This window comes from Rattus norvegicus, chromosome 7 (genome assembly GCF_036323735.1).
Source record: "Rattus norvegicus strain BN/NHsdMcwi chromosome 7, GRCr8, whole genome shotgun sequence".
NCBI lineage: Eukaryota > Metazoa > Chordata > Mammalia > Rodentia > Muridae > Rattus > Rattus norvegicus.
This window is the reverse complement of record NC_086025.1, coordinates 64424084-64449904: the sequence shown is the minus strand read 5'-3', so window position 1 is coordinate 64449904 and position 25821 is coordinate 64424084. Positions and strand designations below refer to the sequence as shown.

At 42.8% G+C, this 25821-nt stretch overlaps 1 long non-coding RNA gene across 1 annotated transcript; it reads left to right on the top strand.

Moving 5' to 3' along the window:
• The first annotated feature begins 1807 nt into the window (after positions 1–1807).
• Positions 1808–15696, top strand: LOC134479884 (uncharacterized). The gene is made up of 2 exons (XR_010053728.1): positions 1808–2697; positions 15359–15696. It is a non-coding gene; the product is annotated as an uncharacterized LOC134479884 (long non-coding RNA).
• Positions 15697–25821: the final 10125 nt, after the last annotated feature.

Sequence of the window (25821 nt, the reverse complement as noted above, 5' to 3'; positions counted from 1 at the left end):
AAAATCAACCAGACGTGGGGATCTTATCTGCCAGCTGCTTACTACAAGGTAAGTAAAATTGGAAAAATTTGAGGCGTTGAGTAAGCCTGAACCATCCCAGGATTTCCACTTAGTTATACCATGCCGAGGGAGATAGAGTTCCTAACCTTATGCAAGAAACGAAAAGACCCATCACAATTGTGACAATAGTAATAGCTCTTGAGGGATTTCTGTTTATGAGGCACTCCCCAATTGAGATGTGAGCGATCTCATTTAATGCTGCCAACACCGAGGTACAGACAGTCACCCTGCTCGTTTTTTCAGATAAGGAAATAAAGACAAAGTTTCTGCGTGAGTTGCCTCAGGGTCATACAACTAGGAAGTGGCAAAGCCAGGTTTTGGAACCTGACACCACAGTGTAGTCTTTAACCACACAGTTTCATAGATACTTACAATACAAGGTGGTAAGGACCACCACAGTGGAAACATTCTTTTTAAAGGCAGGGTTTCTCTGAGGGGCCCTGGCTATCCTGGAACTTTGTAGACCAGGCTGGCCTGACATGCAGAGATCCTCCTGCCTCCGCCACCTGAGCCCTGGGGTGAAAGGCACACACTGTCACTGCCTGGGCAGTAGGGGTATTCTTAACCGCCTTTACCCAACTGACTCACTGTATTAACCAATGCTTCTTCCTATGAAGAACATGCTTCAGACATTTCTAGAACCTTGAACGCTACAGCTTGCCACCATCCGATATGCTTGGAGAGCGCTCTTGCAGGCAGGTAGGTTGTGTATGGAAATTATATAAGCTCCCTTTTTAGAGAAATGAAATAGAAAAGCAGACGCGTGGGTCTCCTTTAAGAAGAAAATCATTTTTAATTAAAGGGAAAACTAACAAACAGCTATTGGATCTCAAATTAGTTTCAGCCTGTTATTAAATTGGATTCATGATCGAGTAAACCAAATAAAGGGTTTAGAAAGCTGACTAATCAATCGAGATGAAAGTTTTCTAAAAAAAAAAAGATTAAAGTTTGATTATGGTTTCTGATCTCTATCATAAAGAAGAATTTTCCTCGCTGGGTTTTTTTTTTTTTTTCTCTATGCATCGTAAAGTGAGAGGGACTACCTTGCTGTCAAACTGTCTTCGTACAAAGCTAAACTGTGCTCCAAAAGCCCATTTTTAATCACTGCACAACATCATAAAACATGCCTAGGGTTAGCAATAGTTACAGGCTATAAATTTTACCAACCTTGCTGAATTCAGATATAATCTGTCCTACCATGAACTTTGAAGCAGCAAAGAAGTGAATTTAAAAACCTGAGTTGGCCATAATCTAAATTTAAAAAAATATTTATTTATTTATTTATTTATTTATTTATTTATTTATTTGTGTGTGTGTGTGTGTGTGTGCGCACGCGCGTGCGTGTATGCATGTGCTGTGTGAATGTATGTACTAATGTGTGCTTGAGTGTGTGGAGACCAGAGGAATGTATCAGATGTCCTCTAGGGCTGTCTGCCTACTCCTTTGAGGCAAGATCTCTCCCTGGAACCTGAGGTCTGTATTTCTTGGTGAGGCTGGAAACCAGTTGGCCCCTTCAACCCACTGTCCCTGCTCCCCTGGAGCTTGGGTTACAGGCACGTGTAGGGTGGGATTCAGGGTCAGTATTCACTCTGCATGATTGTGCAGCAAGTGCTCTGAATCCTTGATTCATCTTTCTAGACACTTACTCTGATTTTCCTGGAACTCGAATCAGTGGTAGCTAGGACTGTATGATTCTGTTTCCTTCCTTATGATATTCACCTTCAAATTCTAGTGCCAAAGTCTTTGTCCTCTAACTTAGAGCCAGCGTTCTTCAGAACTATGACCAGTGTGTTTCTTACAGGTACCAGGAAGTGGGCATCTCAAGCAAGACAGGCTGCCTGTTCCAAGTTGACTAAATCCTGAGCATGCTTGTGTGAAGCTTGCTTTATTCCCTTAGTTGGTGGAATTCGTCAGCTTAGATCCACATTCTCTCCACCATCAATGTTGCATACTGGCTGGAGGGATCAGCTTGTGGCCTCAGTGTCCCTTTAGGACACCTTTTACCCATGTTCAGGATCTCATTCTCATTTCTCAACACTGCTGCAAGTTCAAGGAGAACCTATGTAATCCAGACAGGCTCAGTACTTAAGGTCTCCATCTCGAGTGATTGGGGTGGAAGGTCTGTGCCATGAGGTGACGGCATCCTCACCAGACTGATTCCTGTAGTGATCGAAGTCCTTGCTGACCAGTTATTATTCATGGTAACAATGCAAATTAATTATTTATCATGTTTTCCTCCCATGTGGATGTAATAGGACCAGGATCTTTCTGGAAGGGCTAGACAAATGTTGTCCTTCTACCTTATATAATGGAAGGCATTTTCACCAGTTAAAGATAATTGCTATCATTAAATATTGATAGAGCATAGTTTTTTTTTTTTTCTGGAAGGGAAACAACTCTGAGAAATGTAATCATTGTGTCATGTCCTAGACTTTTTCACCAATGGGAACTAGGCTTCAAGGAGGAAGAAAACTCTTTGGAAGGAAAACAACTATTTATTTATTCATTTGTTTGTTTATTTTTTTAATAGCTGACCTCCCAGGTGCCATTGCTTGAGCTGTGAGAGAAAGGAGGCATTTTTACAAGCCAAAGTGAAGAGAGAAGGAACACTTTAAAAGACTAAGCCAGAATTTAACCGTGAGTATTCTCTGACCTTGGGCAAGCTGCCCAGAAAAGAATGCAGAGGAAAGTCAGCTTCCACAGCAAGGATATGGCTGATTAGAGGAGAGCAGGAAAGGACTCTGACATCACTTTGTGCCAGGGAGCCTCAGGCTTGAACGACTAAGCTCAAACCAACCGCAGCTCCATGGCTAGATAGAAGTGAATGGATCTCTACTGGGATCAGCTTTGACTAACACAGTCTAGAGAAGGAAGAGGCAGACCACAGGATCCTTTCTACTTTAGTCTTGGCTAGCCCCAAGGGAAGACACTCCTGTGCCTGCTTCTTTTCCCAGGTTAGCTCAGATGGTTTTGATTTTGATAAATATAAAATGAATTCATTCCCTTATTTCCTCTTGGCAGAAGGGATTTAAAGGTCTATTGGAATACCAAGGGTGAGCTCAAAGGAAGAAAAATAGCTTTAGACAGGGCAATGTTAGGTCTCAGGTAGGAATGAAGGAAGAGAGAGGTTCACCTGGCTCCATTGGGATGTGTTGAAAACAAGATCACCGTGTGTGTGTGTGTGTGTGTGTGTGTGTGTGTGTGTGTGTATGTATATATATATGTCTGTATGTGTTTGTGTGTATATGTGTGTATGTATGTGTATATGTATATGAGTATATATGTGTATGTTATATATGTATGTGTGTATATATGTGTATGCATGTATATATGTATGTTTATGCTATATAGTATATATATATGAGTGTATGTATGTGTATTATATATGTCTGTGTGTATGTCTGTATATGTGCATATATGTGTATGAGTGTATATATATGTATATGTATGTGTATGTTATATATGTCTGTGTGTATGTGTATGCTTGAATATATGTGTATGAGTATATGTATGTTTTATATGTCTGTGTGTATGTATATGAGTATATATATGTATATATGTATGCTATATATGTCTGTATGTGTTTGTGTGTGTATATATGTGTATGTGTATTTGTGTATGCATGTGTATGTGCATATATGTATGTGTGGTTGCCATCTCTTACCACTGGGGAAGTCTGCAGTCTCTATTCAATGTTCCACAGATTTGAAGGACATGTTACATTCCAGGGAACCTATTCTCTTTCTCAGCTAGATGTCAGGGAGGCACCTCCCCACCCCCGGCTATGACTGCTGTAGAGGTTGGACACTGCATCTCCAGAACATGAAACAGTGTGGCTTTACATCCTCTGTGCTGGCTCAGCATGCTGGAGACTGGGCTGTGTCCTCACTGACGTTTCAAGGATGGGGTGGAGATTATTTAAGGGGGAGTCACTGTTCTCCCACTTTCAGTGCTTTTTCAAGTTTCTTTCAAAAGAGAAGAACCCAGCAGAAGAAAGAAAATGTGTGTTTGTTATAGGAAAAAAGCATTTTGAATGAATCAAAATGTGTGTATATTTGTGTGTGTTGTGTGTATTTGTATATGTGTGCATGTGTATATGTATGTATGCATATGTATATGTGTGTGAGAGTGTGTATATGCATGTGTATATGTGTGAGTGTGTATATGCATGTGTATATGTGTGTGAGTGTGTATATGCATGTGTATATGTGTGTGAGTGTGTATATGCATGTGTATGTGTGTGAGTGTGTATATGCATGTGAGTGTATATATGCATGTGTATATGTGTGTGAGTGTGTATATGCATGTGTATATGTGTGTGAGTGTGTATATGCATGTGTATATGTGTGTGAGTGTGTATATGCATGTGTATATGTGTGTGAGTGTGTATATGCATGTGTATATGTGTGTGAGTGTGTATATGCATGTGTATTTGTGTATATGAATGTGTGCATGCACAGGTACCAGAGGACAAGTGTGGGAGGTAGAGGAGCGCTGAGTGGAGTTGATTCTTTCCCTCCAACCCTTGCATGGTTCAGGGATTGAGCCGAGGCTGTCAGGTTTGCTTAGCAAGCACATTCTCCATGGAACGTCTTACCCATCCCCCCAAATGTATTCCGTTTGTTTCTCAAACTTGATGTCACCTTTCTTTTACTGACCACGCTACTAGTTGGGAGCACTACTATATGGAAACTAGTTTTGAACTAGTTTTAAACTTGTGCTTTCATGCTTTCCTGAATACTTTGGGATTTACGTAGTTTATTAGATGCCAGGTTCCCTGGGGCAAGTCTTCTAGTTTTCCACTCTCCTCTGCCTTTCTTCTAAGGTGACATCAACATGGATCATGTGTGGGCTATGGGGCACGTGTGATCTCATGTCAGCAGGGGCGAGGCAGATGGAGATTTAGGTCCTCACTGGTGCTCACTGTCCAGTGGCCGATCCGATGTTGGAGACGGTCTTACCAGGCCATCTGTATTTCAGACACCCAACCCTGATTTCAAGCTATTCACTTGGCTATGAGACCCTTGAATACAGTTTGTACTCCGTCTTACTGTGGTCCTCTGCAGGCACTCCTACATGAATCCATCCTGCCTCTGAGCCCCTTCTCCCCAACACAGGAGCCGTCAGGCCTTTCCCTTCCTTGTCTCAGTCTTAGGAAGCCAGGAACATTGTCTGGATGAGATACTTTTCTTGCTGTGTTACCTAGAATGAGGTCCCAGTATGGTTCTCCTGCAGGATGATCTCCAGGTGGTGAACAGGCATCATGCAGTCACTCCTGTGCTCCTGTTTCTGGATGGTTCTGTTACTTCTTCTCCTAGGGTCCCCTGCTGAGAGGACTTCAGCTGCCTTCTCCCATGTCAGAATGAAAGAAGACTGACTTTCCATTCCTCTTCCTTGCCTGGCAGGGACTTCTTCGATACCACTCTTCTTCCTCCTGGGATGACACTTTCTTTCCTCTTCCTTCATGCCCCAATGGGACAGTTGCAGGGGAGCCCTGACCACACAAATGATGGTTTCACTGCTACCATAAAAATATAAAAGCGGTGGAACCAGTTCTTGAGCGATCTCACTCCGAGCAGATCCAAGGGAGCTGCTCTCTGGCTGTTTCTCTGCTAGCTGCTTTCACACACTGTCCCCTTGGCGGGTTGTTACCATGCCTGACACACACATCACATTCCATGGGCCATTCTAGCACGGCAATACACCACGTTAGCCTAGGGCCTAGCACGGCTTTGAGAACTGAGACAGGTTGTCTCTGCCTGCCCGGAACTTTGCTCACGTCCCCTGTAGCCTGGTAAAATCAAAGCTCTAAAAACTTGTTATTTAACAATTAGATTTATATGTTAAATTCTCAATCTACAATACATCTGCACAATAAATTCACTGCCAATTAATAAAGATATAAACTGCCCACCTAGACAAGATAAAATTGACCTAATCCACCTGGATCTGGATGATCCTGCTCCATCATCTCCATCTTGATTTCCCCCTCCCCCGCTTCTCTTCCTCCTCTCTCCTTCCTAGACTGCTCCCCCGCCCCCCCATTTACCCTTCCTTCTCATCCAATGATAGGCTTCGCTTTATCCTGGACCTGCCTGCCTTGCTGCATAATGACATCATCCTACATTCCACAGACCTTTGTCCCACTGTAAACCAGGCATGGTGGTGTGTGGCTGAGATTAGAGCACTTGGTGGGTGGAGGAAGGGGGATTTGAATTCAGTGCTAGCCTGAGCTATCTGGGGAGATCTTGACTCTCTGAAGATGACAACAGAGTTAAACAAAATGGTAACTGATAATTGGGGCAAAATGGCTGACTTGTCAGGGGAGCCCCTGTCAGTCCCTCTGGTCCTCACAGTCCTTAGAGAAACTTCCTCTTGTAACCATGATTGTAACATGAGGAATAATGTTGGTTGAGCACTGTTTAACTCTTATGATTTAAACACAGAAACCATAAAGATTGGAATGAGAACTCTTTGCCCTGACAGTGAAGCCTCCGCAGTTGTTTGCGTTAGAAGTTACTGTTAACGCTCTGTCCTTAGAACTTGAAAGGGTGAAACAGTCTGGGAAAACGAAGTACAATTTGGATGAAATGTTCACGTTTGCCTTTAACACGTTCACAGGAAGCCACGGCAAGCTCACTGCGTTCTCTGCAGGTGCTGATTCAGACCAGCTCCCAAGAGCACAGAATGGAGGCCCTCTGTCTTTCATGCAAAGAAACAGCACAGCAGTGATAAAAGTGTAGTGTTGAGGACTGGAACGTGAATCTTACCTGTCCTGTTTGGTGATCAGTAGCTGCGGGACACATTTGTAGATTGGAGCTCATGTTATATTGAGGTTTCTTGGGCTTTATGGGTTTGCACTGCACTGGTTTTGTGTGCTGAATCCTAGTCATAATAAAATTTCACTCAATGTGGGAAGTACAGTGAAGCTCACGGAATGGGCCTTATGTTTTATTTTAAAACCATGCTAAAGATCAGGGACCCCATTCTGATTAAATGTGAATGGCAGTATCTTCAGACAGCTAGCCTTGTCTCTAGAGAGGCATCTGAGACCTTAACCTTGATGTTAAGTATAGGAGTTAAAATTCAAAATGGGACCCTCTCCTTGGGAATCATGGAAGCTATTTTATTTTGGGTGATAGGACATGCTTCCATGAAGGAAAACATTATAACGCTAAGTGTGAGTTGGCAAAAGTTAAGGTTTGCCCTAAAAACCAAATGGAAAACCTGATAGAAGACTGAGATCAGAGAGAAAGAGCAACAGCAACAGCAGCAACAACAGCAACAGCAGCAGCAAACGTAACAGCAGCAACAACAGCAGCAGCAGCAACAACAGCAGCAACAACAGCAGCAGCAGCAGCAGTAGCAGCAACAGCAGCAGCAGCAACAGCAGCAGCAGCAACAGCAGCAGCAACAGCAGCAGCAGCAACAACAGCAGCAGCAACAGCAACAACAGCAGCAACAACAGCAGCAACAACAGTAGCAGCAACAGCAACAACAGCAGCAACAACAGCAGCAGCAACAACAGCAACAGCAGCAGCAGTAGCAGCAACAGCAGCAGCAGCAACAGCAGCAGCAGCAACAGCAGCAGCAACAGCAGCAGCAGCAACAACAGCAGCAGCAACAGCAACAACAGCAGCAACAACAGCAGCAACAACAGCAGCAGCAACAGCAACAACAGCAGCAACAACAGCAGCAACAACAACAGCAACAACAGCAGCAACAACAGCAGCAGCAGTAACAGCAGCCAAATATTTACTATTCCTTGTGGTTTCTGAGGGTCAAGAACCTGAGAGTGCCATACCCCATGACATAACTATTAATTAGTCTTCTTCCAGAGAGAACAATCCAAGAGCAAACTAGTGGGTGTTAATTGTCAAAATACAAGTCCCAGAATTTGAAGAAAATTTATGGCATTGTGGATTCTCCAACTCAGGCAGCATCATCCCTGGCAAGCTGGTATTGTTTCTGTTTACCGTTTCTTCTAGGATCTAATTTAGCACAGGCTGGCCTCAGACTTACTGTGTAGCCCTGATCTTTCTGTTTTTACCTTCCACATGTCGGGATTACAGGCATGCATCACTATACCTGGCTCACTGGTAATCTTCAGACATTCCCAGTAATAGAGATCTCTTTGTTTTAACTATTAGGATCCTCAAAGGAAATGGAGCAGGTAGGATACATTTATATCAAAGGGGGATTTATTAAATTGGCTTACATGACACAACCCGGGTAGCCCAGCAATGGCTGTCGCGTACCAGAGAGGCTGAGAACCCGGTAGCTACTCAGTGTACACAGCGGGATGTTTTAGTAATTCCAATCTAATGTTTAAGGTCTGGAGGATTTTAAAGAGCTATGGGTATCAGCCCAAAGTGCAAGCCAGGAAGGAGCTAACTCTTACTAACAAGGAACATTAAAACCGGTGTTGAAATTAACCGATGTTTCTGTTGGAAACCAGAGAGGATAATGGAGTAAGACTGACATTTTGCCCACGGAGTTGGTCTCCACTTCACTTTGAGGCTGTGCATGAAAGCTCTGATGTAGAAAGTATAAGAAACACACTCAGAAGGACAGTGGTATGACAGAAGTAAAGGTTTCCACCTTCCAGCATAATGCGGTACACTTTCCGTGCGCAGCTGCACATGCGCAGTCCTCAGCTTTGGCTACAAGTTTCCACCTTCCAGCACCCTATGATAGACCCACTGCAGCTGCACATGCTCAGTCCTCAGCTTCGGCTATAACTTAAAACTAACTTCTGCAGCCGGCGCTTCAGGGAGCAGGCTTTCGTGTGGTCAATGATATCACCACAGCCCTCGTGGAGGATGATAAATCTTAAACGTTTTTGAGAAATAGAAATTCAATACTTAATATTTTATTAATAAGCACTTTAAAAAGATCACTGCAGCCTAAGGGTTTATTGCAAAATGAAATCATTACTGAATAATAAAACATCGCATTAGAAAAGACGAAATCATCTGATATGGGCTTTCAGGCTACTTTCTGTGATGCATAATAGAGAAACACTGTTCAGACTCTGTTTTGAAATGCCATACGACTTCCCATATTTTGCCTCTCGTGGGTTAAGAGGAGTGCAGGGTGTGTGTGCACACACAGGACTGCCGTTTGTGCAGTTAAGCATCTCACCTGCTAGTTCAACTGGCTCTTCACCAAGTTGCCCACAGAGAGAGCAAAACCGAGGTCTTCCAGGGCATGACACGTTGTTACACAGCGTTTATCGTAATTTGGGGTCCAATATAAGCACCAGATGCTTTTCTTGGAAGCAAGTTATTCATCACGTCACCTCTGCAGAGGGTCAGGAAGGGAAATGGAATGTTTATCATCTTTCAGTTTTAAACCAGGTGTTAAAGTTAGATAGCTCTTTGCCCATGTGTCTTACATGAGGATAAACAAGAATTACAGCAGAAGTAGCAAGAACAGAGAGGCCGTTAACCAAACCCATCTTGACTTTAAAAACAAATTCACTGAGTGTAGTTTGGGCTGCTGGTATACTCCTGGGTGCAGTGTTGACCACACCCTTAAAGAAAACTGCTATTCCCTCCTGCAGAGCCACTGACTGTCCCCATCTAGGAGTGCAGGTTCATGAGCCCTCTTCCCTTCATGCTACAATGTTGCCTGGCTTGATTTTCTGCAGGTCCGGTGCTGGGCAGCCACAGCTGCACCATCATGTGCAGTAGGCACTGTCTCCTCAATAACGTCTGGCTTTTACAATCTTTTCACCACAATCAAAACACTTGAATGCATGAAAAACTGGCGCTGAGTGAGCAGACCTAATCTGGCCCTCTCCCAGGACAAGGGCAATGTTTACTGTGTCACCGAGGGCCAGCTCTCATCTTCACTCCATGCTTGAAGCTTTCCTCTTAGCTTCAGACTGGGTCCTTCTTTGAGTACTCTTAGCCCTTTCCTCTGCCCAGGAAGTGAGGAGAGTCCCAGAGTCTTTGGTTGAATTTTAGTTAAGAGGAACTGTTCAAACTGTTGTTTATGCCTATGTGCCTCTGCACTGGTACTGAATGGTGCAAGGCAGAGTTAATAGGAAAGGGATCTAGGGACAGCCTGCTACCATGTAATTTTGGAAGCTCTGTGTTTTTGGTCCTGTTCCACATTCTCTTAAAGTCACCAGAGAATATCATGGGTCTTTTCTTTCACCTCTTCCTAGTTCCTATCTTTTGTCTACTCTTTAAACCTAGGACACATATGTGCTTAAGGTTTCTCATAGTTGTTATAAAAGTTATGTTTACATAATATACTACAAATGCCTTCTAATTGTCCTGAAAGGCTATACCTTGTCATTTTGGGTACAGAGTTGAAATTATTCTTTGGCCTTTATCCATAGGTTATTTCTACTAAATATGTTGTTTAGTCTTGTAGAATCAAGAGTTGCTCTTTCATTTAGACACCTGTTGTGAAGCCATGAGCTATGAAGGGCTCTTTGCCCTGTCTGCCGCTGAGATGGTTCCTCATCCACTTTTCCTTCCTCTGTGTGGATACATTGGTTGGACGTTCATTGGAGCCTCATCCCCGTGAGGGCTCATTTGGGCAGCATAAATGAGCACTGGACTCCATTGGGGGAAGAAGGCAAGATGAAATTAGGAGGGGGTGGTAAGAATTAGGGGAGAAGTTGGGGGTACAAAACACACTGTACCCAGGTCTAAAATGCTTCATGAATTCATAAACATATTACATTAAGAAGAATCAGTAGAAGAGATGAAGGAGATTGGTAAAGTACGGACAGCTGTTTGTGACGCAGTACACAGGACGCAGGTGGTACCGTCTGTGTCCTGTACCACTCCTCACCTGTAAACAGTACAGAGCTTAGATCTGTCAACAGAACATTACTGCTGGTCAGAATCTCTACAACTATGTGCTTCCAGTCCCTTTCTTTTACAGAAGAGAAATCAGAAATTGACTCTGCTCATCACAGTATCTTCTTATGCGTGGGTACCTAGTGTAGTAGAGGCGGGGTGTGGAGTGGAGGACAAGGTATGCTGGGGTAGCAGAGGAGAGCAAGGCATTCTGGAATAGTGAAGGAGAGCAAGGTATGCTGGGATAGCAGGGGAGAGGAGAGCAAGGGATTCTGGGATAGTATTGGCCTTGGAGTCAGAAGGTTTGTGGTTTGGTAGCAGCTCTGCCGTCCAATATGCATGTGATTTTTAGCACGTTCATTTTCCTTTGAGCATCACTATCTTCATCTATAGAGTATAAAAAGCTAAGGTCTTTTCTGCCTCTAAAGGTTGCTGTTTTGCCTAGCGTTTCCTCAGATTTTACTCTGTGCTTCAATCTATACGAAATGCACAATCATGTAAGGATCCTGGGGTACATTCTGATGATGGATCCAGTTGATGATTAAGTGACCTACTCAAGGTCAGAGGACTAAGACGTGAAAGTTTGAGGCCTGATTCCAAAGCGCACTCAACAATTGGAGGATGAGAGTTTGGGTGAATGTCTGTGTGTGAACATACATTCACAGTCACACACAAATCAAGCATTTTCCAGATCTACAATGCTAATGAGGCAGCCTAATAATAAAGAGCCCAGAAATATCTGAGTCATATAACAGATATTAGATATGGATTTTAGATAAGTTTATTGACTGCTGGTGCCAATTAAGGGTTTTTTTTTTTCAAATTGAAAAAAAAAGGGAGCATTTTCTCATTGAGGAACTGGGGGAGCCTGCTGCCTGGCTCTTAATGCATAGGTCTCCAAGAACTTACCAATCACGCTGGCTCCATGAAATGCCTTTGTTCAGCGTTACTTACAATCACACTTCCCTGATTGCCTGCTTGAATTAAAATATTTTTCTCCACTCTCATAAAAAGGAAGCTAAAAATAATAAGCAATATTATAATAGGCAATTCATAATCAGAGAATTGATTTAAGATCTATTATGACAGGCAAGCGAAAGTGAAATTTTAATGAAGGCTTTCAAGCAACGCTCTGCCTCTCGGATTCCTCAGGAGCCCGACAGGTTGTCATTTTTAAAAGGCCTTATATTTTGAGCTGTCACTGTGCTAGGTGCAATACTGTCTATTCTTTCCTGTGAGGCGACGTCTCAGAGCAGGCACCTGTGGTTTTCCATCTCCCAGAGAAAACCTTGAGAGAAGAGCTTCTCAAAATGAATGGTTCTTTCAAAACAGGACTCCTCAAAATCCCTCTATACTGGGGGATAATTTACACTGACTAAAATTCATAGGTCTTCAGCGGGTTCTGAAAAACATATGCATCGATAGTCTCATTCATGCTCAGGTACAGAACAGTTTTATTACCCTTACATGTTTAGTCAAATCCCCCCGGAAGACAGCCACTTTCGCCAAGAATTTCTTCTTGTCTTTTTCCCAACATCCCTTAAATGAAATAACGTATCTGTATTCTGACATGCCTTTTTATGGTCAATGTTCTGCTTTGAGGTTTATCCATGTCATTGCGCCTCTTTTCCTTTTAGCTACTAGATAATATTTATTTTCTATTGTGCGAATGTGCTACAATTTGTCCATTCACCCTTCTGTCTGTGGACACTTGGATTGCTTCCAGGGTTTGACTGTTATGAATAGAAGTACTATGAATATTCATGTGCAAATGTTTTTGCAGACATAAGTGTCCAGTTAACTTGGGTATAAACCAAGAAGTGAAATGGCCTCACCGTGGTGTCTGCACGTGCTCAGGCAACCTGATTACAAACCAACCAATCAACCAGCCAACCAACAAACCAAACAGACAAAAAACAACCCAGAAAAGATTGTCCAAGAAATTTGCTAACCTTTTGCTAATTATGTATGGAACCGTGCATCAGGATTGACTTGATATTCAAGACCTGATTTAGTTTTAGGAAGCTTGGCTATGCATCTACGCAGCTTCCAGGGGACATTAATTTAGCTAGATAGCTTGTTACATGCTCACACTATTAAGGTTATTTTTATAATAATTATAATTATACAATACATAATATAATTATGATCATCAGTACATTGTTAATGAATTTATCAGAACCCTGCTGAGGATGCTAGAAATGTAAGTCCTAAGTGCTGGTGTCAAAAGATATATGCTTTTATAAGACAGCAGTCAAATGAGGAGACAGACATGCAACCAATTCCAAGGTCGATGGGACAGATGCACAGTGCCTGAGAAGCAGCAAATAGAGTTTATAGCCGCCTGGGGAAGTAAGGCAAGGTCTCCTAGAGGAATCTTGAGGACAAGTAGAGGTTCAACAGATGGGGCTTTGGGTGCATACAAATCAGTTAAGGATGAAATTTTGCTCCTTGTTTGAGCAGGTAAAAGACAACCATCTCTTTTATGAGTTAATTTTATCAATAACCAATTGTAATAAATCTTCATTCATGCCCTACAAAGGAGGGCATGACAAATCTTAAGGATTCCATGACCAACAGGACTTATTGTCTCATTTTTCACTGAAGGTGTGTCAAGAGACATTTTTTTTTATGTCTAAGCTAGTTACTGGGCTGTTCCCATATTAAGGAATCAGCAGATCAAGTTACCTGTCTTGTTTGATTTTTTTTTTTTGAATTTTTTGAGATCTTCAGGTGGTCTCTCCCTGTCATGTCTGATCCATATCACTCTGGAAGGGGTCCAAACCTTTTCTCCTTTCCTGTCAACACAAATACAGAGCCTCTCTCTCAGAATACCATGTCCTTGGTCCAATAACCAGAAATCATTAAAGGTATAGCTTGACCTCTCTCCCAGAGGAGTATTAATATAAACACCAAACTCATAACCACATAAAGGTTGATAATTAAAACAATTCAGAGCAATTAAAGCAATAAAAACAAATATTAACCATGGAGACAGTGCTTCTTCACCATTTCCCGCTCTTCCATCTATAAGGATCTAACGCCTCGATAATTATACATCTCTGTATTTAATTTTAGTGAAATTTTCTTCTACTTGCTGTATAAGTCTACTTACAGGCTCTATTCTTGTCATACCAGGCTAGGCAATCCCAGAAATCCCATGCAGACCCATTTGAGAATTTGTGCTGACGAGACTTTTAAAGCATTTTCTCATTCACTCTCCCTACCTTTTCCCATCTATAGAGCTTAATATCTCTGTATGTTTAAGAACATTTAGACAATTGTCATTATACACCCTTCTATTCTTACAAACAATTAAATAAAAATTTAAAATCTCTATTCTTTGATTATTTGCTTGTAGGAAGCAAATAATCTGGCTCTCTGCCTCTCACTGCCTTCCTCCTAGCAGGGGCTCCGAGCATCTCAGCTAAGGCTCTCTGAGGCAGCTAGACTCCTTTAAAGAGGGCCCGGGGTAAATCCCTGCAGATCATTGTGTTCCTTTGTTCTTGTTTCTTGGTTCACGTGCATCAGAACCACGTGACTTGAGACTGGGCTTGTTGAGGAAACTAAGTCTCCCTCCTCCTAAACTATATCATTGTGTGTGTGTGTGTGTGTGTGTGTGTGTGTGTGTGTGTTTCCGTCTGATAACCTCTAAATAGTTTTAAAAAATGAATTCTCACCGACTACGTTGGCTGTCATTTATATCGTGGAGTTTTTGCTACACTGCTTTGTGCTCCCAGTGGGTCAAGCACTTCCTGCCACCCGCCCAGCACTCTGGATCCTCAAATGAGAGACACACACGTTAGCTTATTTTTGAAATGCCTTGGCTAGTTCAGAGGCTGGGCACTCCTACCCCTTCCCCTGCTATCCCTGGCCCAGTCTTGGAATTAGTCAGTGGCCGCCTACCCACATTACCACATGGCTGGCGCTATCTCCTGCATCTCCTACTGCCATCTGTTCCTCACCCTCAAACTCTCCCTCCCCCCCACTCATGGCGATTCCTCGCTCCTTCTCCCTGCATCGTAGCCCAGACAACTCTAAGGGGCCTGCCCCCTCTCCCTTTGCCCAGCCATTGGCTGCTGGCATTGTTATTTATATATCAAAAACCAATTGGGGACAAGAACCTTTAGCCTTTGGACATGCAGAGTCCCATTTGATTCAAAGCTTCAGAACCAATCTCCAACACCTCAAGTTCCTGGTGTGGAAGACTTGGTCCTCTGCAACAGTGTTGAGAGAGATGGGGTAACTGGGAGGTAAACACGCATTGTGAAGGCACAGACCTCATGAATAGGTTAATGTTTTGGGGTTCCTGCTTATATGGTATTGGTAGAAAGACTATTATAAAAGCAGTTTTTTTCTCTAGTCACCATGCTGTGAATAACTTCCCCCCACCACATATTCCCCATCATAGACAAAAGCTATGAAGCAATGAGCCAAAATGAGATTCTTTCTCCTTAATCTTGGATACTTTGTTGCAGTGGCAGACAGTTGACAGACACATGGCAACCTCGTGGACCAAGATGGCCTCCCTGCCTTCAAGGGGCAGAGAAGAGCGAAGGATGAAATCCTGGGCTTTCTCTGAGGGATTGAGAGTGAAAACTGCCACCTGACCGTCCATGTCCTGTGCCACCAGCTCACATGTCAACGTTTCACTGAAATGAGTCTGGGTAATATCTTTACCTCAGGTATCAAAGTATCCAGCTGAAAAATTAGAGAGTCTGCACCAGTCTCTGTTACCTGCCTGATCTTTTTTCCCTTGGTGGCTCAGTCTGGTGGACATTGCCCCTATTGTTGAAATAAAGATTTTTACCACCAAGTACACATTAAAGATGGTGGCACACACCTTTGATCCCAGCGCTGGGGAGGCAGAGGCAGGCAGATCTCTGAGTTTGAGGCAAGCCTAGTTTACAGAGCAAGTTCCAGAACAGCCAGAGCTACAAGGAGAAACCAAAAACAAACAAACAAAAAACAAACTAAAACCAACCAAACAAAAAACCCCTCAAAAACCAAACCAACCAACCAACCAACCAAACCAAAACAATCAAAACCCCTCCATCCTAGAAGAGCGACAGACCCTGACCATAGACTCTTTTTTATTAACACAGTGTTTGTTTGTTGTGTTACACGGACCCTGGCACTCAGTACCTCCCTCAGTAAACGTTTGCTACGTCCATTCTTACCACTGTGTACAGTATGAAGCAGCTCTGTTTCTCTTTTCGGATTTTTTCAGGCCTCCTTTTGGTTCCTGGGGTTCCACTTCAACTACTCCCAGTCCTTTCTCACACTGAAGGATGATTTCAACCATAGGACATTATTTCCCTCCCAGAGAGAAGATTCTACTTAAATATTTGAATTGCTCTGGTCTGCATTGCTTTCCAAAGTGAATTTAGCCAATGGTGTATGAAGGGCAATGGATAAGCCCAATTCTTAATAATTGGACGGGCTTCTCATTTAGGTCTCGTTAGTCAATTCAGTGTGGTACCATTAATCCAGGAGAGAGGGGCATCCAGTTCAGTGGCTTCTCTCCCTAACTCTCACTGGAAGACTGAGAGTTTCTTTCTTTCTCTTTTTCTTGTGAGGGAGCTGGTGGGCAGTGAGTTAACAGACTTCTGTGAGTTTCATTTCTGTGGAGCCAAGGGTTATGCTGTCGTAGGAAAAGTGAATAGGAAAAAGGATAATGAGATGGTGAAATTACTGGATTAACCGATGCCTAACTCATGCAGACCAGGCCCTGGAGGCAGCTTACAGTAGTTGAGAACGATATGAATGACACTATCATCTTTATTTTGCTGTTATAAACATCACCTTTTCCTACTCCTGATAAAATGCTACAGACAGCAAATTAAACACCAATTTCCAGCAATTGGAATGTGTGGTCTTCTGTGCATTGATCTTCCTGTTCTGCTTAGATATGATCTGACCAGAGGTCTTAGAGTCTACATGTCTTTAAAGGGACACTTTACAGTTACCATGGCTTCTCACCATACCAGTCTCTTCCCAAAGAAAATACGAGTTCAGAGTGTTGCAGACAGAAAAGGATAGAGCTCCGCGAATAGTGACTATTTATTGAATTCAGTCTTTGTTTGTTTGTTTCCTCTACCTTTCCAAATAGGAAAATTATTTCCAAAGTCCCCTGCTGCTGCTTTACACAATGAGAGGTGGGGACATCAGGGTCTGTACTCTACGAGAAGTGATGCTGGGTAAAACCCCGGGGATCGTCCCCACCCACCCACATTAGGTTCTTAGATCTTCCACACACCTGTTATGTTCCCCGAGGCAAAAGCGCTTCCTTTTTTTGGTCACAAATTACCATCTGTAAATTAAGATTAACAATAATACCCAACTCTGTGGATCTAAGCTTTGAGAATTAAAAATAAACATGAATTATATTAATCTAGCCCCTGAGACCCAAATCAAGGGCTTGCTATCATTGTTTAGTATTCTGCTCAGAGAATTTTTGTTTTACCTGACATGAACATTAATAAGAGACTACTGACCCATCTTGCCTCTTGCCACCCTCAGATGACCTGAAAGACTGCTTCAGTTAGCCTGACGCACTTGCCTTTTGTACCATTTGCCTCTTAGGAGGCATCCTGTGAGTGGCAGTCTAACTGGAGTGGTCTCAGGCAGGGACTTTACACCTCAGGGTTTAGGTCTTGGCTCAGTAAACTGTGTGGGACCTTGAGTAGATCCACTTATCTTTCTGAGTCATAGTTTATATAAGAAGGTCACGGAGCAACGAAATGAGGGGAAGACAGAAAATGAATATATTCTGCCCAGGGTCTGAAGTAAAAGCCCAGAAGGTAGTTTTTTATCATGATTGTGTCTAAGTTTTAGAGCGAGTGTCCTAACACTTAGTGTGGAAAGGGTGCTGTCCCAGTCCGTTCCTCTGTTGCTGTGGTAGCACAGCAATCAGAAGCAGCATGGGGAGGAAAGGGTTTATATCACATTGTTCCTTACAGTCTGTCATGAGGGGAAGTCAGGGCAGGGGCTCAGGGCAGCAACCTGGAGGGGCAGGGTCTGGAGAAGAACCACTGGGGAAGGCTGCTCACTGGATGGCCCTTCATGGTTTGCTTGTCTGCTTCCTACCTCCCAGCACCACTTTGTAGGCTTAGGGTTTTCAAAACCTACTTTCAGTAAGGGTTCTTAAATGTTCTAACCCCTATGCTAGCCCACCACCCACCAGAGGTAGTGGAAAGGAAAGGTTAATAGAGCAAAGAGGATGTGGACCTGTTTAGAAATAGTTCTTGGAGCAAATCCAATCTGTGTTGTCAGGATATCAGCAGTTCAGTTCCCATGAATCAGCAATGCAGCTCCGTTCACTCCTGGACACCATTCACGAATCAGCCATGGCAGTTCCATCCAGAAGAAACTGCAAGGCTCTTCCAGCTGGCCTGAGTCTAGGGAAGCAAAAAAAGCTTCAGGAATACCACCAGAAGCTCTTTGGTGTGTGTTTCTCCCTATGAAGTCATGACAAACGATGACCAGAGAAGAATGGTAAGGTGAACCAATACCACCCATTGCCATCAGTAAAGACCAGCATCAGCAAAGCCCAACAATGACCAGTAAAGGATGGCAAGGCATACCAATACCACTCAGCATCGTCCACTTTCTGTTGGGTTATATTTATACCCTTTCCAAACATCACATGTTCTCTTAAGCATCCGCTCTACCAAAATATCATATGCCCCTTTTCCAGGCAGAAAAACACATGTCTGTTCTCAGCAAAACATCTTCTCATAAGACAGTTTCCAGAAAAACATCACATGACACAACTGCGTCTCCAAAGAAAGCAGAAATGTCCACTTCAACATGTGCCCAGGGTCGATATCACTCACAGTAGCCGGACCCTCCATCATCAATCATTAATCAGGACCAAACTCTGCAGACTTGCCCATGGGCCAATCTGATGGAGACAGTTCTTTGGCTGAGTTCTTTCTTCCAGTTTCTGTCAAGTTGCCAAAAGTTAACCAGCATTGGAGTGGACTACTTTTTCCTTACTTTATATTTTCCCCTGGGTGCAAAGTTAAAAGAAGACAAAGCAAATTTCATTCCCAATGGCTCAAAAGTTGCTAACATTATTTTCATGTTTCAACTTGTTAGCTTCAACTTTTGAGAGCACATGGGACACCTTTGACAGATTGAAATCTCACTCATTGAGACATCTCACCCAATGGTGGGTTCTAGACCCAGACGAGGACAGAACTTCGACCTTCTAAATCACCAGTCTGATATCATCTTACTTTTAAAACAGTTGACTTCCCACCATCTTACTCACAGACAAGGCATACCATAAACCGTATACAAATTTAAATAAATAAAAAAAAGACTGCTGTTGATAATTTATCCTTGGTTTTGGTGCAGTATGCTTGCAACTCCCGGGAGGTAGGAGCATCAGTCCGCGCTCAGAACTACTTTGCAGCTGCAGCGAACGCCGTTCACATCGTTCTTTGCATAATGGATCACATCAACCAATATTTATTGCACTTTATATGCAAAGCAGCATGACAAACTCAGAAAGAAATGTAAAGTAATGCTTTAAAAACCCGTCTTAAATAAATGAGTGGCTTTTTATTTTAACCCAGTTCAAATAATTACCCAACACTGAAAGTAAATCTCTTTGATAGAACATAATATGAGAAGTGATGATGAAGACTTCAGCCTGGGAACAGCGCTGGCTCTCTGCCCTTGGCTTCCATGGTTACCCAGCATGCCCCGGGACGCCACTGTTCCTGCCCCTCTTGTTATTCTCATTGTGTTATGTGAGTTGCTGGTCATTCGGGGTAGACGTTAAGGGAAAAACTAGGTTCCTCATAAACGTTAACTAGAAGTTATTAAAGAATTTCCAGTTTTCTGTATTGATTTTGCTGAAAATTGTTTTGGCTTCAAAAACACACGAAGATTATAGAAATAAAAAGATTTTTAAAACGGTGAAAAGTAGAATATATTATAAACAAAATGTAAACAATATGCATAATTACACCTATAATTTGTAAATACCATTAATAGCATGGTATGAATTTTGTTATGAGGACTTTAAATGACATTTGATCTGGGAACTAAAGTCTAGAATGGCACCAGTTACTGCCTTTTTTTTTTAATTTTTTTATCTTTATTAACTTGAGTATTTCTTATTTACATTTTGATGTTATTCCCCTTCCCGGTTTCCGGGCAACATCCCCCTAATTCAATTGGAAAGAATTCATGTATGGACTTATAAACCTACCCAACCAACCATGCTTGCTGACACCTTATATCACAACATATTCCTTAATATATAGTTTGAAGAAGATAAAATAAACCTAGAATTTGATATTTCAGGTTAGGTTAATGATATTTTTCATATTCATTTTCTTTAAATACATAAAAGTTTGAAGTCTTTCTAACTGCCTTTTCTTTTTAGAGATTTATTTTCTTTGCGTGTGTGGATGGACGTTTTGCTCACACGTGTCTGTCTGACATACATGCAGTGCACACAGGGGCCAGAAGGTGGCGCTCTTACTAGATGAGCGTTCTCTCCAGCCCATCTGCTGCTTTAAATAAGCGTTGAGACTGTACTGGGGAGGACAGGCCTCTCATTCCAGCCATTTCCGCTTCCCGAGGGCCCCCCCCCCACATGCTGCTTTCCACATCTCGTTGTTCACTGCTCCAACATTTTAATCACAAAGTTAAACAGTAATGATAAATTAATAACAATAACACTTATTATTAATAACATAACATTTATTACTAGTCAACTGTATACAGATACTTTCTAGAATACCACAACCACTCTATGATAGAGTTATCTCCCTTTGCAGAGATTCAAAAATGGACAGGTGCAGGGAAGTGGTTAGCATATGTAAAGTCATAGATAGTGTATGCAAAAATCAATCCCACCTGATACCTACAACCGCCCTGCTCTGGATCTCCCGGTTCTCAGTCAGGATCTGTGTGTGGCCATTTTGTAACGCCCAGTTAAGACTCATTTTCCTTCCTCTTTCATTTACTCACTTAATCAACATCTGTTGACGCTGCTCCGCTGCCTCCTGAGTGTGCGTTTCCCAGCTAGATTGTAAACAACTTCATGCAAAGTTGCTCCTTCAGGGGACAGGTGGAAAGGTGGGACAACCTTTGTTATTATTACAATATATGACTGTAATGTATATTGTAATGAGGTAACACGGGCCTGTCGTGCCTGGAAGCCTGCAATATTAATTAAATCTCGCAGTGTGCGTAAGATTGTCTCTTTCTGTGGAAACTTGTCTTACCCTAAAAGATAATATTACCTTCCTCTAGACCACCTGGTAAGACCATCTGGTAAGAGTGCCACCTTCTGGCCCCTGTGTGCACTGCATGTATGTCAGACAGACGCGTGTGAGCAAAACGTCCATCCACACCACAAAGGGACCCAGAGCAATCATTTTCCTTTCTGTAACTCAGTGTCTTTGTAAAGTCTGTGCCCTACTCAAAGAAAATTGTTGGTTGGCTGTGACGGCTCTCTCTCTCTCTCTCTCTCTCTCTCTCTCTCTCTCTCTCTCTCTCTCATTTTTATTTCTGTGTTAAAGATAGAAAATTTAGAGCTCAAACAGGGAAAATACACCGAATTGTCATGAAAAATAAGAAATGTCTAAGGCAGAAGTCAAGTGAATTTTCCACATGTGTTTTGGGTGGTTTTGGTGGTGGTGGTATTAGTATTTCCAACAATCAAACTTCTCTAGGAAGATGTTCTTACATCTTGAGTTCTGAAAAAGTAGTAATTCATCCTCCAAGAGACGACAAAAAACTGAGCACACCAGCCCCATCATATTAACAGAGTTTTCCTAAAAGCTACTGAGCATGTTTCTATCACGAGCACCTGCTGGGAGGTGGGATGCATCGTTGGCTGTGACGTGCTGTCTTTTCTGTGGATTGTAAGGTTCTGGTCTGTTATGCAGGCAATTGTTACTGCAGGGTCCTGCATGCTGCCATAGGCTGACTGGTGTCCCAACATCTAGACTGTTGCCTGATACACACTCCCCTGTCTTTTGGTTTCCACCAGCTGAATGAACTATCCCATCCTTCGTAACCGGAGGAGATTCCGGAGGTAGTGTGAGTATTCCTGGAACCTTTCGGCATCTTCTGCACATCTGCTAGCAAGTGTCTTTCCAAAACCTGGAACAGCTTCAGCAGTGTCTCTTGTCCTGAGAGTCAAGGCTTTGATGGATCTGTGCTGTTCACAAGGGCCTTTGACATTTAGATTGGAGGGACGTGCAGGGGTCATAACAGCTTGTGGCTTCTAGTCTTAACCGTAGTCCAGATGCTTGCCTACTCTCCCGCTCTCTCCCCAACCCCTACTTCTCAATATCCCTGTGGTGTTTCCTTTATGTTATATCGTTAAGCTTTGCCCACAGTCGTCCCTCCATTATCCTCCTCCATATTCCCCTCCCTTCTGCTGCTCCCATTTCTCCCTTCAAGTAGACCCCGGGGAAGAGGTCAGACCTGATATTCTATGGGCAATACATGTAGAGTTTTCTCATTGTCCCTCAAGGGGGACAGGAAGCAGGTGGTGCTGGAGGTTACTTAGGACGATGAGATCCACAGACTTGGGACGAACTGACTCTGTAGGAAGGACAGAGATAGATGGGGGAGAAATTGGGCGCTTTGTCATACAGCCAGACCCATGTGCACCAAGCCAGACTAAATTCCTCTTGATCTCCCGGCTTTTCAGGTATGGGAGCCAAGGAATACCTTTTGTTTTTCAATCAAGCCAAATGAGTGTTCTGTAACTCATAACACAAAACATTGTCAATAATCTCCTTTCCCTCTGCCCCCGCCCCCAGCCACCTGACTTAGGGGTTTGTATGTTTAGCATTAGAGGTTCTATAAGATCTGAAACAATATGACCCAAACTAGTTACCACAAGTGTTAATGACAGCCACTTATGTGTGCTGACCTTTGACAGTAAGTACAACCTTTTCGCAAGAATGTAGTACCGTCTTGCTAAGATCTGAGCTGTCCTTGTAGACCTCTAACCACCCCCACCCCGAGGCTGGCTCTTTTTCTCTTATCTTTATTGTCACATTGGTCCGCACTGCTGCACTGCTAATAACATTCTAATTGAAGGTGCTTCTGGGGCAGTCCACTTTCCAAAGGCTTGCCTCAAAAACTCCAGCTCTAACAAGAACTCCATTCGTTCCAGGAGCCCTCAGTGAAGTCCCACAGTCTTGGTATTTCTTGCCCCATTCACTTTTACTTGGGAAATGCTCAGAGCTAAAAATCTAAGTAAATGTCACCAGAACCAGCGTGTACCTTTGTCAGGTGATCAAGCTTATAATGCTGCCCCGAGCAGCATTTACTATCTTTGAAAAATGGCTGTGCAAAGCATATTCCAAAGACTGTGCTGGAGAGCGTTTAAACACAGCTGGGAAAGCTGCACGAGGAATTGAACTTTGTCAACAGCCCTTGAAGTGGGAGAGTATAGTCGTTAACTGGAGCCAACCATTTCTGTCTGAAGGTCTTAAAAGGTCATAGGGTCATTTCCCTGAGCAGGCATTTCTTTGAAGGTTAAGCTCCACATCTGCTTATCGGTGAAAAGTCCGAGTCTGCTTGTTTGTCTAAAAAACAAACCATCTCACAGGAGGCTAAGCCAAGGCTGGAACACATCAATACTGTGTGAGGCTATTTCCAGAAGAGACTTAAGGACCAGTCAATCTTAACTCCTAGATCTTTCTTTTTTGTCAATCCTGAACTATCTGCTTCACTGCTTATCCTAAAAGAATCTAAAATCAGGTTGACTCCAAATCACCCCCAGCTGTAGCAGGCGTCACGCCCACGGAAATCCTTTCCGGGGTGGAGGCGATGTGCCTTTCCTATCCAGAAGAAACAGAGGGCCCCCACTGAACCTGTGTTTTCCTCCAGAGCACTATGATGTTAGCATTTGCCACTGAGTTTAAAATGCCTGGATGAGAGCAGGCTTTGGAGTAAGTCATCCCGTATGCAGAAGGGAAATGCGCTCTGCGTTGACACCTCTGCTCAGAAATTATGATCTGTGCCCTAGGCTATCAAACATCAGCACACAGAATTATTCACAAAGGGCTTATGGTTCAAGTGGTAAATCTAGGCATTTGCAAAATGTTGACCCAAGTGAGTCAGCACAGAAAGCTTGATCTTTCAGTTTGATGAAAATGTAATTTTATGGATGTCAAGTTGAAGTTCAAAAGTGACACGTCGTGTCACGCAGATAAATAGTTTTGCCAAAAGCAATGCCATAATTCATAAGCGCTTGTCAGGGCAATAGTAACCATCAGGCTGATTAAGCCAAGTGCTTACTAATAAATGCAGTTTTTAACCGGCATTATGGTAGTCTCTTTTGAGTCACAAAGATGGCCCTATGCAAGCATTGAAATGAATGCCCCAAGTGATTGCCCAATGTAAACACTTCTGTATGTGCTTCTTTTGCCCTTGAGAAGATTAATTTTAGAAAAATACCCAGGGATGAAGTGTGGAGTATTTGATACTTTTTTTCTTTTGTAGGTCCCTGCAGACCAACCACATAACAACACTCAAAGTAAAAGTGTATAAATGTAACAGCTACAGAAACAAAATAAATCAAATGGTTGTTCTTGAAATGTTAGTGTGGAGGAAGAAAGAGACTAAGAACTCTTTTTTTTTTTTTTTTTTTTTTTTAAGCATTCTGATCTAGACTGGCTTTGCAGGTCTTTTGTGGTCTCCTTATTCTCATAGATACTTCTTCAGGCTTCCGCTGCCCAGTCAGGAAGCGCCACTCACAGAGCGCTCCTTATTGCTCCTGGGCAATCAGTCCCATGATCCTTTTCACCTCTCCCTCTTGCTCCTGGGCAGTCAGTCCCATGATCCTTTTCACACACCCCCTCCCCCTCCCTGTCCCTCTCTGGCTGGCTTTCCTCTTTCCCACTCAACCACCACCATGCCTCTTTTAACACTGAATTTTGCCTTCTGACTTTGGAAGCATCTCTAACTTGCTGGAGGAAACCATTTTGTTTTTCTTGTAACATGATTACGCCATCATCACCCTGCTCACTTTTTTGATTTTGTTTTTTAAGTCTATTTTTTAAGGGAAGAAGAGATGATTTATTCTAGAGCCATTTTAAGTCACCATGGTGTAGGTGGCCTCAAACTCCATGTTGCAATGTGGAAGAATTTCTGTAAAGTTTTACAGTTTAACTGGTCAGAAAAAGTCACTTTTACAGAAGGCTGAGTGCTGTCATGACCCATGATCATGTGGAAGAATTAGGTCAAGACAATTTACATACACATTGCCTCAGGTACTCTTTCTCACGGCAGGCCCATTTGAAATCTACTGTTAGAGACAGAAATGTACAATGCTGTTATTTACTGTCCTCTCTGTGCTGTGCACTGAATCTCCAGGAGAACATGATCTCTCTCTCTCGATGGGAACTTGTGCCCTTGGTCATTGTCTCCCCTACACCCCAAGCCTCAGGACCACCATTTTGTTTTCTGCTTGTATGGTTTTTCACTCTTGATTTTTCTATCTAACCGAGGACATGAGCCCTTTGAGTTCCTGCGCCTGGTTTATTTTACTTAACATAATGCCTTGAAGCTCCACCATCGACGTCACAAATGACAAAATGTCTGTTTTTAGGCACTGTCTGGTGTCCGCTGTGTTATGTAACCTGCCTTCTGTACTCATTCTAGAACTTCAGGCGACTTCCCCATGTCAGCGGTGTGCAGTGTGTGCCGGCCAGTGGTGACTGCAGGCCTGAGGATATTTGTCGTGTTTATTTAAAATCTTTATGTAAATAGAAGTATAGAAGTAGACTTGCTGGGTTATATGGTAATTATCTCTTTTAATTTATTAAGACATGTCTACATGGGCTTGGAGTCTCTCCTCTTTTGTTTCTGATTTATTTGATTCCCCCTCCCCCCAGTTTAGTTGAAAGTTTCTCTAATTAGTTTATTTCAACAGCTAATTCTTACTCTT